General features: G+C 42.5%; 1 protein-coding gene across 4 annotated transcripts in view; it reads right to left on the bottom strand.

Moving 5' to 3' along the window:
* LOC126266974 (ankyrin repeat domain-containing protein 33B-like) overlaps window positions 1–17,933 on the bottom strand; it is a 1,584,966-nt gene that overhangs the window by 89,751 nt on the left and 1,477,282 nt on the right. The window lies entirely within an intron of this gene.

The raw sequence follows: 17,933 nt of genomic DNA, 5'->3' as shown, positions 1-17,933 counted from the left end.
CTTTAAGTGTCTCATTTACTAATCTAATTCCACCAGCATCACCAGACTTAATTCGACTACATTCCATTATCCTCGCTTTGCTTTTGTTGATGTTCATCTTATATCCTCCTTTCAAGACACTGTCCATTCCGTTCAAGTGCTCTTCCAAGTCCTTTGCCGTCTCTAACAGAATTACAATGTCATCGGCGAACCTCAAAGTTTTTACTTCTTCTCCATGGATTTTAATACCTTTTGTTTCCTTCACTGCTTGCTCAATATACAGATTGAATAACATCGAGGAGAGACTACAACCCTGTCTCACTCCCTTCCCAACCACTGCTTCCCTTTCATGCCCCTCGACTCTTATAACTGCCATCTGGTTTCTGTACAAATTGTAAATAGCCTTTCGCTCCCTTTATTTTACCCCTGCCACCTTCAGAATTTGAAAGAGAGTATTCCAGTCAACATTGTCAAATGCTTTCTCTAAGTCTACAAATGCTAGAAACGTAGGTTTGCCCTTCTTTAATCTAGCTTCGAAGATAAGTCGTAGGGTCAGTATGAACTATGGATTTTAAAAATACAAATAAGTGTTAAATACGGACTGAAATATCTTATAAGTTTCAGATCATGCGTAACAACGGCAACTAATAAATAAACAAAATATTTTAATATTCTATTTGCCGAGCTTTCGCCCGTCCAGTGTTAGTTCGGCATTTAATTGTTGACCGATTGTCTTGATTGTTTCATCTGAATGTTTTAAAAAAAATTAAAATATCGTACCGTTTTCATCTCTTCTGCTACTGTGTGAAAAGGGAGTGAACTGCTCATTTTCTACCTACTTGGTAAATTATCACCGCCTCTCATAAACAAATAAAATATTATACCGGGCTAAGTCAAATAACATTTTTTGAGGACAAATTTTTCGTCTTTTTTATGTTCACATAAAAATCAGCTTAAATTTTTTAAATTTTTTATTTATGAATTTGGCCACCTATGGACCGCATACAACTTAATACTTATGGTGTTTCTTTTTCTTCCGTTCTTCCCAGTACTTCTTTATTTTCTCGCCAACTGCTCGTCTCTGCTCATCTGTCCACACTCTCTTGGGTCGAGGTTTTGGCTCATCTTTTTCATAGTTTGCGTTTTCTTTAAGTAGCCTATAGTTATTCCTGTCGCGTATTATTTCTTCTGTAACACATATTTTGTTGGCGTCTTTCTTTTTTGTCTAAACATTCATGGTGGTGTCTGTTTGTTCTATATCGCGTCTCCCTACCACTTTCGCGCAACGACGCTCTCAGCGTGTTTTTTAGGGAATTGACAAGTTTGAACCTGGGACCTGTTGCTGGTAAGGAGACGCCAGACCACACATGATATGTAGAATTCAGAAGAGTTCAGTGAGACTAACGATGATATAACCAAATACTAAATGATCTCAGCGTCAGCTCCACTGCACTCCCTGTAAAAGTATCTTAATACTAACTAAATATAGTGGAAAGGGTTCAAGGCTTTCCTATTTTTAGTTAGCTGGTAAAATAACGTCGAAAAAGCAGTTAAGTTTACCATTGGAAATTTTATTCTACTCACAAAACATCGTTTATAAATTGCACTACTGATAAAAGGAAATGTTTTAATACAGGATGGTAAAAACCAACTGCGTTCAACAAAAATGTGAACGAATATTCCCTGAATGGGTTTCCAAGTTCTACAATCGATCGAAGGATGACCTATGCCATATCACATCTATAATCTAGGTTTAATTTAAGTTTCACAAAAGAGAAAACTGTCAAAATGGTCTACAGTGACCCTCAATTATCTTTAATTACTTATCTAACTTGTCGTAAATTACAGTGGCTGATGTAGCTTCTCAATAACTACATAAAAGAAAATCGCGTTTCAGATCTGTTCTTCAAATGGCAAATGTGAACACCATGAGTTTTAATTAACGATCGACACTAGTATTACGCAAAAAAGGGGGTGTAACAGATGAGACTTCTGCAGTTCTGAGTGAAGCCTTATGCGCTCAAAAATGCGTCATCGGGTGCGTTCATTACCTTGTCGGTGTTAGGGCAGCGTCGGGGCAGCGGCGGGCAGCACAGCTCCGCTCACCTCGCCATCTCGGAAGCAACTTTTTTCTCCTAACTTCTCCTTACTACAATTTACCGAAGTTGGTTTAAAAAAACTATCTGGCTGTGTTTTCATCTGACCAGTCAGGGTCTCAATGTTAACCTTAAGCTCCGCCTACAAAACTTCTGTCTATCCAATGAGAAACGTTATACTTTTCGTGGTGGGGCAATGTTTTTAAAGTTTGCAACGTAACAGAGACGCTAAAAAGTCTCACGCTAAAACCTGCAGCTGGTGTGGTCCTTTTAGCGTTATCATAAGATCTATACTGTTCTTGTGGAGGGCTCTATGTTTTAACATGGGCCGGCGGGTGGTCCTAATGTAACAGACACGTGAAAAAGTCTCACGCTAAAACTTGCGGGTGGTAGTGGCCCTTTTTGTGTTATCGTAAGATCTATACTGTTTTTCTGGAGGGCTCTAGCTTTTAACATGGGCTGGGGGGTGGTCCTTGACGTAACAGAGACTCGAAACAGTCTCACGCTAAAACGTGTGGGTTGTGTGGCGCTAGTGGTTAGCTGGCAACGTGGGTGTCCAGTCCGTCCCTTATCGTAGGGCCTTCTAGCTTAACACAGTTCTGCTCTCGGCTTCTGTTCTCGTTTCTCCCCTCGGAAGTCCGTTGGTCTCACGGTGGGAAGGTACGACATGCATTTAGGCATTCTTGTGTTTGTCTGTGGTATTCCAATTGCTCACTCGTTACTCATATTACTTTGGTTAGTTTAATGTCACGATTTATTCGGAGCTATGTGACATACTACTGGATTTTCTTATCATGTCAGGATTTTCATGGAAGGTGTTGGATTTGCCTGACACCTTACAACTGCTTCTATCCATCCTACAGTTTTTTCAGCTTACTAACGTAATTAAAAATTTTCTTTGTAATCCATGTTTCTTCCATTCTTTTTAAATGTCCATAAAATTTTAGCCGTCTCTTCCTCATTGTATCTGTGATCTTTTCTGTATTTTTGTATAGGTCTTCATTTCTCCTTTTAATCCACCTATTTTCCTTGTTTTTCTCAGGACCTAGAATTTTTCTTAATATTTTTCTCTCTCTTTTTTCTAGTTCTCTTAATTGCCTTTCTTATTCAGTGTTAGGCACTCTGATCCATACGTTGCTTGTGTCCTAATAACAGATTTATAATGTTTAATCTTTGCTTGTATGGATATTGATTTCTTATTGTAGTAGTTTTGTGATAATTTATATGCAAATTCTAACTTTTTTTCTTTCTTTATTTGTTGTGTTATCCAGTCCATTGGCTTGGATCCACTCCCCCAGGTATTTGAATCTATCAACTCTTTTAATTTTTCCATACTTTGTTTTCATAAACTTTTCTGTATTATGTTTGTGTTCTATATACTCGGTTTTTTCATAGGATATTTTTAGCCCAGTCTTTTCAGCAATCTCGTGTAACAGAGCAAGCATAACTGTTGCGTCTGTTCGGTTTTTAGTTATCAATGACATATCATCTGCAAAGGCTAAACATTTCACTTCAAATTTGTTCTTTCCTTGGCCCATGCTTATGCCCTTTGTGCCTCGGTTGTTTAGTGTTTAAATGTTTATATATCCATACATTCCAGAACTGTGTGAGAACTCGAAAATTAGTTCAAAGACAATAGGAGTTTATTCAGTTGATAGGATTTAACGCAATGTTCTCCAGTGTTCCACGAAATTGTCAAATTTTAAGCAGAGCCATAGCTTCTTGTTGTGGCTAGTTCGTAGTTTCCTTTTTGTCCGCTACACCGCGTCATGCGGGTTAAAAGTCACGTGATTGTCCGAACAAGCTCAATGCGCTATCGCATTGGGAAATCTCGAATGTGCTGGAACGCGACTATCGTTTGGAAAACCATAGTTGTGAGACAGAGAGTCAGCCACCGTGGTTCTCTTTTGTTTTCCCGTCCCGCTGCGAAACGTTCCGACTACGGCGTGGCGCGGTGCTGCCCGGCGGCATGTTATATGAGCCGTCGACGCGGGAACAACCCCGCTCCATTACTCGCGACGACTGTCGACAAGAGTTGTCGATTAGCGGGCGGCGGGCGGGCGCCCAGGCGGCAAGGTGCATCCGGCGGGCCGAGGCCGCGCCGCGACGCCACGCCGTCTGCCGGCTCGGGAAACGCCGCCGAGGCTCCCAAAAAGAACACGACGGGCGCCAGTTGTGCCCTCCGCCTGAGCTCGCTTCCTTGTCCGGTCCACCTCTTTCAGGCGGTGTACTTCCGTTTGACGCCGCCTTCGATTTTCTCAATTAGTGGCATATAGAGAGCCTGTATAGGGAGAGAGTGGCCTTAGGTGAAGTTGCCCGACATTGGTTGATTAGCTTTGACAGAAAAATGGCACCAAACGTCTCTCGCGCTTCCTATGTTCGCCGTGCTTTTGAGCTGAATTGAAGTTCAGAGGACTTTTGGAAACGATTAAAAGGTATTTGAGTTACGCAAGCATGTTCGATTTAGTTGTATATCGTTTTTAGCACGTAAGTAGCGTTTGCGATCATATATGGGAGTTGAAATGATAAAGTTTCAAGTAAACACGTTAGTAATTGTATAGTATTGTTTTTGACATCGGTAATTCGTTCTGCAGACGTTCGTAAACGATGCGAGGGTGTGGTGCATTTGGTTGTTCCAATAGAGACTCGTTCAAATGGATCAAATGGCTCTGAGCACTGTGGGACTTAACATCTGAGGTCATCAGTTCCCTAGAACTTAGAACTACTTAAACCTAACTAACCTAAGGACATCACACACATCCATGCGCGAGGCAGGATTCGAACCTGTGACCGTAGCGGTCGCGCGGTTCCAGACTGAAACGCCTAAAACCGCTCTGCCACACCGGTCGGCTCAATAGAGGCGAAGGTGGATTCCGCATGTTAGCATTTCCAAGCAATGAAGAAAGACGAAAGCAGTGGGCAGTCGCAGTCAACAGGGCTGACATAAATCAAACAGGAACCTTGTGGAAACCAAACAAATACTCTTATCTACGTTAAGTAAGTCGTTTTTGATTTGCTTTTTACTACATGTAAAACAACTTGCAATAGACATAGTTAAATTTGAAAACAGACCTGCAAACTGACTGTGTGAAAATTATTATAACACATTATTCTTATAAACAAAGGCATTTCAAATGGTTCAAATGGCTCTGAGTACTATGGGACTTAACATCTTAGGTCATCAGTACTCTAGAACGTAGAGCTACTTAAACCTAACTAACCTAAGGACATCACACACATCCATGCCCGAGGCAGGATTCGAACCTGCGACCGTAGCAGTCCCGCGGTTCCGGAGTGAAGCGCCTAGAACCGCACGGCCACCGCTGCCGGCTACAAAGGCATTTACCGAATGGTTTCGCCATATTGTCTTGTGCTTTTGATTCGGTGAGTGTGTACTCCACTACTCCACTACTGGCCATTCAAAACTCCCGCCCGCAGTTTGGCAGAAAAATGGCCGCCGTATCGTCCGGTTGGCCACTCTCTCCCTATATAGGCTCTCTAGTGGCATATGCACAGTAGCTACATGTGTAGCCATCCTTTATATCTCCAGTAGATGCTGCCCTCAAGCGGCTGCAGCTTGAACAGCTTCTATGTTTCGAATCTTAGGCTCAATTCACACGGTGGGCAACGTCACGTCATCGTCAGTTTGCCTGCCGGCCGGTATACTTCGAAAGAATAGTTTGACGTTGACGGTGGGGGTCACGTGGTTGGCGAACTGCTTACGATTGGCTGTTACTTTTCGGTCTCTTCTGCGGCTGCTCGCATGGCACGAGTTTGATTCTGCTAGCAGTGTTCTCCACATCGAAAAAATATACTGAGTTTTTAGTTATAAAATGTTTTTATATAAACATGAACGACGAGAAGTTAATCGAACTTGTTCGCCAAAATGTGGAGTTGTATGACATGAGCCGCAAAAAATACAGCGACACTTTATTTACATCTACATCTACATTCATACTCCGCAAGCCACCTGACGGTGTGTGGCGGAGGGTACTTTGAGTACCTCTATCGGTTCTCCCTTCTATTCCAGTCTCGTATTGTTCGTGGAAAGAAGGATTGTCGGTATGCTTCTGTGTGGGCTCTAATCTCTTTGATTTTATCCTCATGGTCTCTTCGCGAGATATGCGTAGGAGGGAGCAATATGCTGCTTGACTCTTCGGTAAAGGTATGTTCTCGAAATATCAACAAAAGCCCGTACCGAGCTACTGAGCGTCTCTCCTGCAGAGTCTTCCACTGGAGTTTATCTGTCATCTCCGTAATGCTTCCGTGGTTACTAAATGATCCTGTAAAGAAGCGCGCTGCTCTCCGTTGGATCTTCTCTATCTCTTCTATCAACCCTATCTGGTACGGATCCCACACTACTGAGCAGTATTCAAGCAGTGGCCGAACAAGTGTACTGTAACCTACTTCCTTTGTTTTCGGATTGCATTTCCTTAGGATCTTCCATTGAATCTCAGTCTGGCATCTACTTTACCGAAGATCAACTTTATATGATCATTCCGTTTTAAATCACTCCTAATGCGTACTCCCAGATAATTTATGGAACTAACTGCTTCCAGTTGCTGACCTGCTATTTTGTAACTAAATGATAAGGGATCTATCTTTCTATGTATTCACAGCACATTACACTTGTCTGCATTAAGATTCAATTGCCAATCCCTGCACCATGCATCAATTCGTTGCAGATCCTCCTGCATTTCAGTACAATTTTCCATTGTTACAACCTCTCGATATATTACAGCATCATCCGCAAGAAGCCTCAGTGAACTTCCGATGTTATCCACAAGGTCATTTATGTATATTGTGAATAGCAACGGTCCTATGACACTCCCCTGCGGCACACCTGAAATCAGTCTTACTTCGGAAGACCTCTCTCCATTGAGAATGACATGCTGCGTTCTATTATCTAGGAACTCTTCAATCCAATCACAAAATCGGTCTGATAGTCCATATCCTCTTACTTTGCTCATTAAATTACTGTGGGGAATTGTATCAAACGCCTTGCGGACGTCAAGAAACACGGTATCTATCTGGGAACCCGTGTCTATGGCCCTCTGAGTCTCGTGGACGAATAGCGCGAGCTGGGTTTCACACTACCGTCTTTTTCGAAACCCATGCTGATTCCTACAGAGTAGATTTGTAGTCTCCAGAAAAGTCATTATACTCGAACATAATACGTGTTCCAAAATTCTACAACAGATCGATGTTAGAGACATAGGTCTATAGTTCTGTACATCCGTTCAACGTCCCTTCTTGAAAACTGGGATGACCTCTGTCCTTTTCCAATTCTTTGGAACGCTACGCTCTTCTAGAGATCTACGGTACACCACTGCCAGAAGGGGGCAAGTTCCTTCGCGTACTCTGTGTAAAATCTAACTGGTATCCCATCAAGTCCAGCGTTCTTTCCTCTTTTGAGCGATTTTAATTGTTTCTCTATCTCTCTGTCGTCTATTTCCATATCTACCATTTTGTCATGTGTGCGACAATCTAGAGAAGGAACTATAGTGCAGTCTTCCTCTCTGAAACAGCTTTGGAAAAAGGCATGTAGTATGTTGGCCTTTAGTCTGTCGTCCTCTGTTTCAGTGCCATTTTGGTCATAGAGTGTCTGGACATTTTGTTTTGATCTACCTACCGCTTTGACATAAGACCAAAATTTCTTAGGATTTTCTGCCAAGTCAGTACATAGAACTTTAGTTTCGAATTCATTGAATGCCTCTCGCATAGCCCTCCTCACACTACATTTCGCTTCGCGTAATTTTTGTTTGTCTGCAAGGCTTTGGCTACGTTTATGCTTGTAGTGAAGTTCCCTTTGCTTCCGCAGCAGTTTTCTAACTCGGTTGTTGTACCACGGTGGCTATTTTCCATCTCTTACGATCTTGCTTGGCACATACTCATCTAACGCATATTGGTCGATGGCTTTGAACTTTGTCCACTGATCCTCAACACTATCTGTACTTGAGAAAAAACTTTTGTGTTGAGCGTCAGGTACTCTGTAGTCTGCTTTTTGTCACTTTTGCTAAGCAGAAAAATCTTCCTACCTTTTTTAATATTTCTATTTACGGCTGAAATCATCGATGCAGTAACCGTTTAAAGAAGAAATGTCGAAGAAAATTGGATTGGTTATCGGTCACCCAGGTAAATAACTGTATGAGTATTGTAGGCCTACTGCATATTATGTTTATTTTGTACGTGATGTATTTAGATGTATAACATCGCACCTGCATCTATTTATGTATGTATGTACTCACGATTAGTAGGTGAAAACGCTTAGCAGAGGTTAGAGCCTTCCTGCTTTCCAATTTCACAATTATTCGCGAGTCTTGAATGCTTATTTCGACCAAGTTTATACGTAATACTTATCATTCCGAAGCAAATAAGAGTATTCTACGCCACATTGTCATTTTGGCTAGTAGTTTACTTATGTATAGTATTTATTTACATACTTTCTGGTACTGAGTCTCTCTCAACATTTCGTATGGATACAGCTTATTTGAGTACAACTGCAGTAAAAAGTTCGATGTTCCATATTCATACATAGTGTGCAGTTCGTTCTCTGCAGTGCCAAAGTTTATGCAGGACGAACTGTAGCATATTTAGATCTCCATAACAAAGGGCCATAAATTGTGAATGTTTAGCCTATAGATCAATTTGTTTATAGTGTGCAGTATTAAAATAAATATTCTGTTCTATAAAATACGTAAAGGAGCAGAACAGGAACCCTCAAAGAAATTGGTAAAGCTGAAGCATCAGACTCACCTCAAACAAACCATTAGTTTTTCTCGTGGAGAAATTGCACGGCGCATGTTTGTGTCTGCTTTCTTGATGCTGCTGCTTATCAAGGGCAGTAAATTAAAAAAATTGCTGTCTCGACATTCGTAAGTATTTATAAAATGACGTCTGCTCATCTTCAAGCTCTCTATACAATGTGTGATATTCGCCTTCACACATTCTCTTCAAAATCATTTTCTTCACCCACGTTCGTTTTGATTGCCTTGCCAATTTCCGTTCTCTTTCCTCATCATCTAAAGCAATTGCAATCGTAGCAAGTTCATCAAGACTGAATATAATGTCCACCATCCTCTCTCGTGAACATTTCTGCAAGTTTCCAATAAGGCGCCAAAACGTAGTTGAAGTTTTCCCGTCGCTTGACATTCCGCCCAGTGTGAATGCAAGTGGATTTTTGACGGTGTGTGACGTTACTGACGTTGACGTGACGTTGCCCACCGCGTGAATCTAGCCTTAGCAGTCAGACCAACAAACGTAGGAGCTGTTTTTGTATGCGATGCACGATTGTCTTTTCTTTTCAAATTGTGATAGAATTTGTCTCGATAAGGCATGTTTTGCGCATCGATTAGGTACGGAAAACGGTGGTGTTCAAATTTATACTCAGTGCATCGCGATGATAATTAAATGTATGTATTTTTGTCATAATTATTGTCGTGGTTCCTTTTGAAACTACTGCAGCTCTAAGGGCAACATGAGCAGCTGCTACAGATTGCTGCATTTCCAGTTTCACACACGACAGACTCTCACAGAAATAAAGGAAGAGGAAATTCTGTCTTGTCTTCTGAAAGGAATTTCTCCTGATTCCGATTCAGACTGACAGCAGCAATGAAAGCAGAGATGGCGTGTTAGCTGAAGACAGTGGTCTAGATTTTCCAATAAAAAAATCAATGTTTCATTGCATTATTTCAAAGAGTGATAGCAAAGAACCATTAGCAAAACAATGTAAAACTATTGTTCAGGGATCTACTGATATTCCCCTCAAAGCACTGTAAACTGTACCAAAAACAGGGAACCTCACAGAACCAGACCGAAGTGTGCTGTCTGTCAAGTAGCCCTATGCCAAACTGTAGAAAGGAACTGCATTTTACCTTACCACCAAAAGTAACGACATGTCGCGCACAGTGCTTCCATTTGAAACCATCTAATATGTGTTCAATTAACGTATGTAACACTTGTTTTTCACACTTTTCTGCCTCAGTGACTGTCTAATAACCTAATAAAACAAGAAAATTTGATTCTTAATATTTCGAGACGAAAGGTTTAAGAGATTACAAAATGGAAAACACGTAATATGGTCGAATGCTCTGGTTCCTTATCCTGTAATTATCGCCTGGAATGTTGTAGGGTTTATAGAAAGATACTACTATTTACAATTTACGAATTGAAGTTGTTCCAATTTTGATGAAAGCACATTGGCATGAGTAGAAGATGGAATGGACAGCGATGAAGAAGATGTCATAGACATGTGATCTGAATTGGTCAGTATGTCGACTGCGATTGAAAATGAGAAAACGGAGTTTCGTGCTGTTATTAAACATTTCATTCGAAGGGTTGGCCTGCCGCTCTAATCAAAACAGAACTGGAAAAAATTCACGCGGACTCTGCATCATCATTGAAGACCATTTACTTTTACACTGAAGCGCCAAAGGAACTGGTATAGGCATGCGTATTCACATACAGAGGTATGTAAACAGGCATAATACGGCCCTGCGGTCGGCAAAGCCTATACAGGGTGTTACAAAAAGGTACGGCCAAACTTTCAGGAAACATTCCTCACACACAAAGAAAGAAAATATGTTATGTAGACATGTGGCCGGAAACGCTTACTTTCCATGTTAGAGCTCATTTTATTACTTCTCTTCAAATAACATTAATCATGGAATGGAAACACATAGCAACAGAACGTACCAGCGTGACTTCAAACACTTTGTTACAGGAAATGTTCCAAATGTCCTCCGTTAGCGAGGGTACATGCATCCACCCTCCGTCGCATGGAATCCCTGATGCGTTGATGCAGCCCTGGAGAATGGCGTCTTGTATTACAGCCGTCCACAATACAAGCACGAAGAGTCTCTACATTTGGTAACGGGGTTGCGCAGACAAGAGCTTTCAAATGCCCCCATAAATGAAAGTCAAGGGGGTTGAGGTCAGGAGAGCGTGGAGGCCATGGAATTGGTCCACCTCTACCAATCCATAGGTCACCGAATCTGTTGTTGAGAAGCGTACGAACAGTTCGACTGAAATGTGCAGGAGCTCCATCGTGCATGAACCACATGTTCTGTGGTACTTGTAAAGGTATATGTTCTGGCAGCACAGGTAGAGTATCCAGTATGAAACCATGATAACGTGCTCCATTGAGCGTAGGTGGAAGAAACTAAAATCAGCTCTAACATGGAAATTAAGCGTTTCCGGACACATGTCAACATAATATCTTTTCTTTATTTGTGTGTGAGGAATGTTCCCTGAAAGTTTGGCCGTACCTTTTTGTAACACGCTGTATAAGACAAGCGACTGGCGCAGTTGTTAGATTGTTACTGCTGCTACAATGGCAGGTTATCGAGATTTAAGTGAGTTTGTACGTGGTGGTATAGTCGGCGCACGAGGGAAGGGACACAGCATCTCCGAAGTAGTGATGAAGAGGGGATTTCACCGTGCGACCATTTCATGAGTGTACCATGAATATCAGGAATCCGGTAAAACATCACATCTCCAACATCACTGCGGGCGGAAAAAAGATCGTACAAGAACGGGACCAACGATGACTGAAGAAAATCGTTCAACGTGAGAGAAGCGCGACCCTTCCACAGATTGCAGCAGATTCCGATGCTGGGCCATCAACAAGGGTGAGCGCGTGAACAATTCGACGAAACATCATCGATATGGGCTTTTGGAGACGAAGGCCCACTCGTGTACCCTTGATAACTGCACGACACAGATTTACGCCGCCCATGTTCCCGTCAGCACCGGCATTGGACTGTTGATGACTCGAAATAATGTTGCCTGTTCGGACGAGTCTCATTTCAAATTGTATCGAGCGGATGGACGGGTACGAGTATGGAGACAACCTTATGAATCCATGGACTCTGCAGGGGACTGTTCAAGACGACTCTGACAGGTGACACGTGCGTAAGCACCTTGTCTGATCACCTGCAACTATTCATGCCCATTATGCATTCCGATTGACTCGCAATTCCAGCAGAGCAATACGACACCTCACACGTCCAGAATTGCTACCGAGTGGCTCCAGGAATACTCTTCTGAGTTTAAACACTTTCGCTGCTCACCAAACTCCCCAGACACGAACATTATTGAGCACATCTGGGATGTCTTGTAACGTGCTGTTCAGAAGATTACGGATTTATGGGCAGCCCTGCAGGATTCATGCTGATAATTCCCTCCAGCGCTACTTCAGACATTAATCGAGTCCAGGCCACGCCGTGTTGCGGCATTTCCGAGCGCTCGCGTAGGCTCTACACGATATTAGGAAGGTGTACGAGCTTCTTTGGCTCTTTAGTCTGAATTAATGAACTTGAACCTGATCAAACAAGCACCTCCGGCAGCGCAGTTGAGATAATCACAAGGGAACCATGGACAAAATCAATGATGCTGTAATGCAAGACCGCTGAATAAAAATTTGCGAGATTTCTGAGGCTTTAGGCATGTCAATAGAAAGGGTGCACAACATTCTGCGAGGAGAATGGCTATGTGTGCGAGGCGGATGCTCACATTCGAGCAAAAGCGTATCGGCACAACATTTCAACACAATGTCTGCCGATGTTTAATAGCAATCAGCAAACACCCTGCGACGATTTGTGACTGCTGATGAAACCCGGAGTCATCGTTATACACCAGAATCAAAACGGCAGTCAAAGCAACGGACACCCTCTGTAAGACGTGCATCGAAGAAGACGATCTGGTCAGCTGGCAAGGTGATGGCCATTGTTCTCTGGGATTCCCAAGGAATAATCCTCACAGATTACTTGGAAAAAGGCAGAACAATATAATCATTAAATCTTGTAAGATCACAACCTTTTGGAAATTTGGAAATGCAACTGGAAACAACACCGTGATCTACATCTTCATGGACTCTCTGCAAATCACACTTATGTGCCTGGCAGAGGGTTAATCGAACCACCAACACCAACTCTATTATTCCACTCCCAAACAGCGCGCGGGAAAAACGGACATCCATTTCTTTTCGCGCGAGCTCTGGGTTCCCTTATTTTACTAAGATGATAGTTTCTCCCTACGTAAGTCGGCGTCAACAAAATATTTTCGCATTGGAGGAGAAAGTTGGTGATGGAAATTTCGTGAGAGAATTCCGCCGCAGCGAAAAACGCCTTTGTTTTAGTGATGCCCACCCCAAAACCTATATCATGTCGGTGACACTCCCTCCCCTATTTCGGGGTAATACAAAAGTGCTGCTCTTCTTTGAACTTTGCCGATGTACTCCGTTAATCCTATCTAGTAAGGATGCTAGAGTGCCAGCAGTACTCCAAAAAGAGGACGGAAAAGCCTAATGCAGGCTCTCCGTTAGTAGATACGTTACATTTTGTAACTGTTCGCCTCCCTGGTAGCGTCTGCCACTAGAGTTTAACGTAGAGCTTAACGTGGAACCCGAAACGTGTGCCGTTTTTCTCACACCAAAGAGAGATGAAGGCTTGGTTAAAGGCAGACTGAAAAAAAAAAAAAACGTCGGTGGTCTGACTGGCTTTCGATACCATGACCGTTCGGTTCCAGGCACGTACTTCACTACTAGACAACTGAGCCTGACTATCCTACCTGGCAAGAGACCCAGAGCAAGTGTCGGTGCAACAACAGCTATGTAAGCTGCTTCCGTCGCTGTGTTGCAGTTACTGGGTGAGAATTAGTGCGATGAATCTCTTTGGTTGGTATGTGGCTGTCCTGCTAGTAGCTTTATGTGTAGTTCCACTTCACGTTAGTCCGTACACATAATTCCAGATATTTAACGGATGTGACTACTTTCAATGATCGTTCGATAATGGTGTAATCCCACAATAACAGTTGTTTCCATCTACTTACGCGTAGCACGTTATTTTTAATATATATATATATATTTTGATGATCAGCTGCCAATTCCTGCTGAAACCGTTGACCCTGTGCAAGTCTTCCGCATTTCGCTACAATTTTTTAGCGTTGAGATTGCTCTAAACACATTAGTATCATACGCGAACAGCGTCTTGGAGCTTCTAACATTGTCCACTAGCACTAGGTAGCACATGTTCTAGTAAATACGCAGTAATTTTGGCCTTCAGCTGTGTCTAGGAGTAATAGGACGATCTTTGGCGTTTGTCTGTTGTTGAATGAAAAATAGAGAGCAAATGTTTCTATACAGGGTATTACAAAAAGATACCGCCAAACTTTCAGGAGACATTCCTCACACACAAAGAAAGAAAATATGTTATGTGGACATGTGTCCAGCGGTCTGGGCGCTGCAGTCATGGACTGTGCGGCTGGTCCCGGTGCAGGTTCGAGTCCTCCGTCAGGCGTGGGTGTGTGATTGTCCTTAAGCTAATTTAGGTTAAGTTGTGTGTAAGCTTAGGAACTGATGACCTTAGCACTTAAGTGCCATAAGATTTCACACACATTTTTTGACATGTGTCCGGAAACGCTTACTTTCCATGTTACACCTCATTTTATTACTCCTCTTCAAATCCCATTAATCATGGAATGGAAACACACAGCAACAGAACGTACCAGTAATGTTACTTAAAAACCGTCTTGATTGCAAATATTTTTATTCATATGATCCGTTTCGGTTCATTCAGAACCATCTTCAGATCTGATATTTCAGTTACAGGAGTTACTCCTGTAACTGAAATATCAGGTCTGAAGATGGTTCTGAATGAACCGAAACCGGTCATATGAATAAAAATATTTGCAATCAAGACGGTTTTTAAGTAACATTATAATTTCACTGATTGCTGTTGTCCCAAAAGACATTATGTCTGTTTTTGCAAAGAACGTACCAGCATGACTACAAACACTTTGTTATAGCAAATGTTCAAACTGTCCTCCGTTAGCGAGGATACATGCATCCACCCTCCGTCGCATGGAATCCCTGGAGAATGGCGTATTGTATTACAGCCATCCACAATACGAGCACGAAGAGTCTCTACATTTGGTACCGGGATTGCGTAGACAAGAGCTTTCAAATGCCCCCATAAATAAAAGTCAAGAGGATTGAGGTCAGGAGAGCGTGGAGGCCATGGAATTCGTCCGCCTCTACCAATCCATCGGTCACCACATCTGTTGTTGAGAAGCGTACGAACACTTGGACTGAAATGTGCAGGAGCTCCATCGTGCATGAACCACATGTTGTGTCGTACTTGTAAAGGCACGTGTTCTAGCAGCACAGGTAGAGTATCCAGTATGAAATCATGATAACGTGATCCATTGAGCGTAGGAGGAAGAACATGGAGCCCAATCAAGAATGCCTGCCCAAACGTTCACAGAAAAACTGTGTTGATGACGTGATTGCACAATTGCGTGCGGATTCTCGTCAGCCCACACATATTGATTGTGAAAATTTACAATTTCATCACGTTGGAATGAAGCCTAATCCGTAAAGAGAACATTCGCACTGAAATGAGGATTGACATATTGTTGGATGAACCATTCGCAGAAGTGTACCTGTGGAGGCCAATCAGCTGCTGATAGTGCCTGCACACGCTGTACATGGTACGGAAACAACTGGTTCTCCCGTAGCACTCTCCATACAGTGACGTCGTCAACGTCACCTTTTACAGCAGCAACTTCTCTAACGCCGACATTAGGGTTATTGTCAACTGCACGAAGAATTGCCTCGTCCATTGCAGGTGTCCTCGTCGTTCTAGGTCTTCCCCAGTTGCGAGTCATAGGCTGGAATGTTCCGTGCTCTCTAAGATGCCGATCAATTGCTTCGAACGTCTTCCTGTCGGGACACCTTCGTTCTGGAAATCTGTCTCGATACAAACGTACCGCGCCACGGCTATTGCCCCGTGCTAATCCATACATCAAATGGGCATCTGCCAACTCCGCATTTGTAAACATTGCACTGACTGCAAATCCACGTTCGTGATGAACACTAACCTGTTGATGCTACGTACTGATGTGCCTGATGCTAGTACTGTAGAGCAATGAGTCGCATGTCAACACAAGCACCGGAGTCAACATTACCTTCCTTCAATTGGGCCAACTGGCGATGAATCGAGGAAGTACAGTACATACTGACGAAACTAAAATGATGTCTAACATGGAAATTAAGCGTTTCCGGACTCACGTCCACTTAACATCTTTTCTTTGTTTGTGTGTGAGGAATGTTTCCTGAAAGTTTGGCCGTACCTTTTTGTAACTGCCTGTATAGCATGCAAAGTTAGTCAGAAAAATTAAACTCTGTTACGGATGTGAAATGCAACCATGGAGTCCGGAGTAACATACACAGTAGCAGGCTTTTTCAATACCATAAACTGAGATAGGAAGGGAGACTCAATTATGTTTTTGATATAGCAGTGCACTACGTGGAGGAGTTGACTATATGCAAAGATGATACTGATATGAAATCGATGGTGAAGATACAAACACATGAAACGGTATCAGTGCAAACCGTTTAGAGATGCTGAACCTGAAATGTAATGAATATTTCGTGAAAAATGTATCTTTACGCCAGACCGGGATTGGAACCCAGGTTTCCTTATTTTCATGAGCAGTAGGCAAACTTTCATTGTCACTTATGTTTTCACCTATTTTCCATTGCCACTGTATATATTGATTAAACTGCACTTACAGCATATTTGTACTTTTTGTACTGATATGATTACATTGCCACTGTATATATTGATTAAACTGCACTTACAGCATATTTGTACTTTTTGTACTGATATGATTACATCCCCCCCCCCCCCCCCCCCCCCCATGAACCATGGACCTTGCCGTTCGTGGGGAGGCTTGCGTGCTTCAGCGATACAGATGGCCGTACCGTAGGTGCAACCACAACGGAGGGGTATCTGTTGAGAGGCCAGACAAACGTGTGGTTCCTGAAGAGGGGCAGCAGCCTTTTCAGTAGTTGCAGGGGCAACAGTCTGGATGATTGACTGATCTGGCCTTGCAACATTAACCAAAACGGCGTTGCTGTGCTGGTACTGCGAACGGCTGAAAGCAAGGGGAAACTACAGCCGTAATTTTTCCCGAGGACATGCAGCTTTACTGTATGATTAAATGATGATGACATCCTCTTGGGTAAAATATACCGGAGGTAAAATAGTCCCCCATTCGGATCTCCGGGCGGGGATTACTCAGGAGGATGTCGTTATCAGGAGAAAGAAAACTGGCGTTCTACGGATCGGAGCGTGGAATGTCAGATCCCTTAATCGGGCAGGTAGGTTAGAAAATTTAAAAAGGGAAATGGATAGGTTAAAGTTAGATATAGTGGGAATTAGTGAAGTTCGGTGGCAGGAGGAACAAGACTTCTGGTCAGGTGATTACAGGGTTATAAACACAAAATCAAATAGGGGTAATGCAGGAGTAGGTTTAATAATGAATAGGAAAATAGGAATGCGGGTAAGCTACTACAAACAGCATAGTGAACGCATTATTGTGGCCAAGTTAGATACGAAGCCCACACCTACTACAGTAGTACAAGTTTATATGCCAACTAGCTCTGCAGATGACGAAGAAATTGAAGAAATGTACGATGAAATAAAAGAAATTATTCAGATAGTGAAGGGAGACGAAAATTTAATAGTAATGGGTGACTGGAATTCGAGTGTAGGAAAAGGGAGAGAAGGAAACATAATAGGTGAATATGGATTGGGGCTAAGAAATGAAAGAGGAAGCCGCCTAGTAGAATTTTGTACAGAGCACAACTTAGTCATAGGTAACACTTGGTTTAAGAATCATGAAAGAAGGTTGTATACGTGGAAGAACCCTGGAGATACTAAAAGGTATCAGATAGATTATATAATGGTAAGACAGAGATTTAGGAACCAGGTTTTAAGTTGTAAGACATTTCCAATGGGGAGATGTGGACTCTGACCACAATCTATTGGTTATGACCTGTAGATTAAAACTGAA

The sequence above is a fragment of the Schistocerca gregaria genome, chromosome 4 (assembly GCF_023897955.1).
Source record: "Schistocerca gregaria isolate iqSchGreg1 chromosome 4, iqSchGreg1.2, whole genome shotgun sequence".
Taxonomy (NCBI): Eukaryota; Metazoa; Arthropoda; class Insecta; order Orthoptera; family Acrididae; genus Schistocerca; species Schistocerca gregaria.
This window is presented reverse-complemented; position numbering and strand designations above follow the sequence as displayed.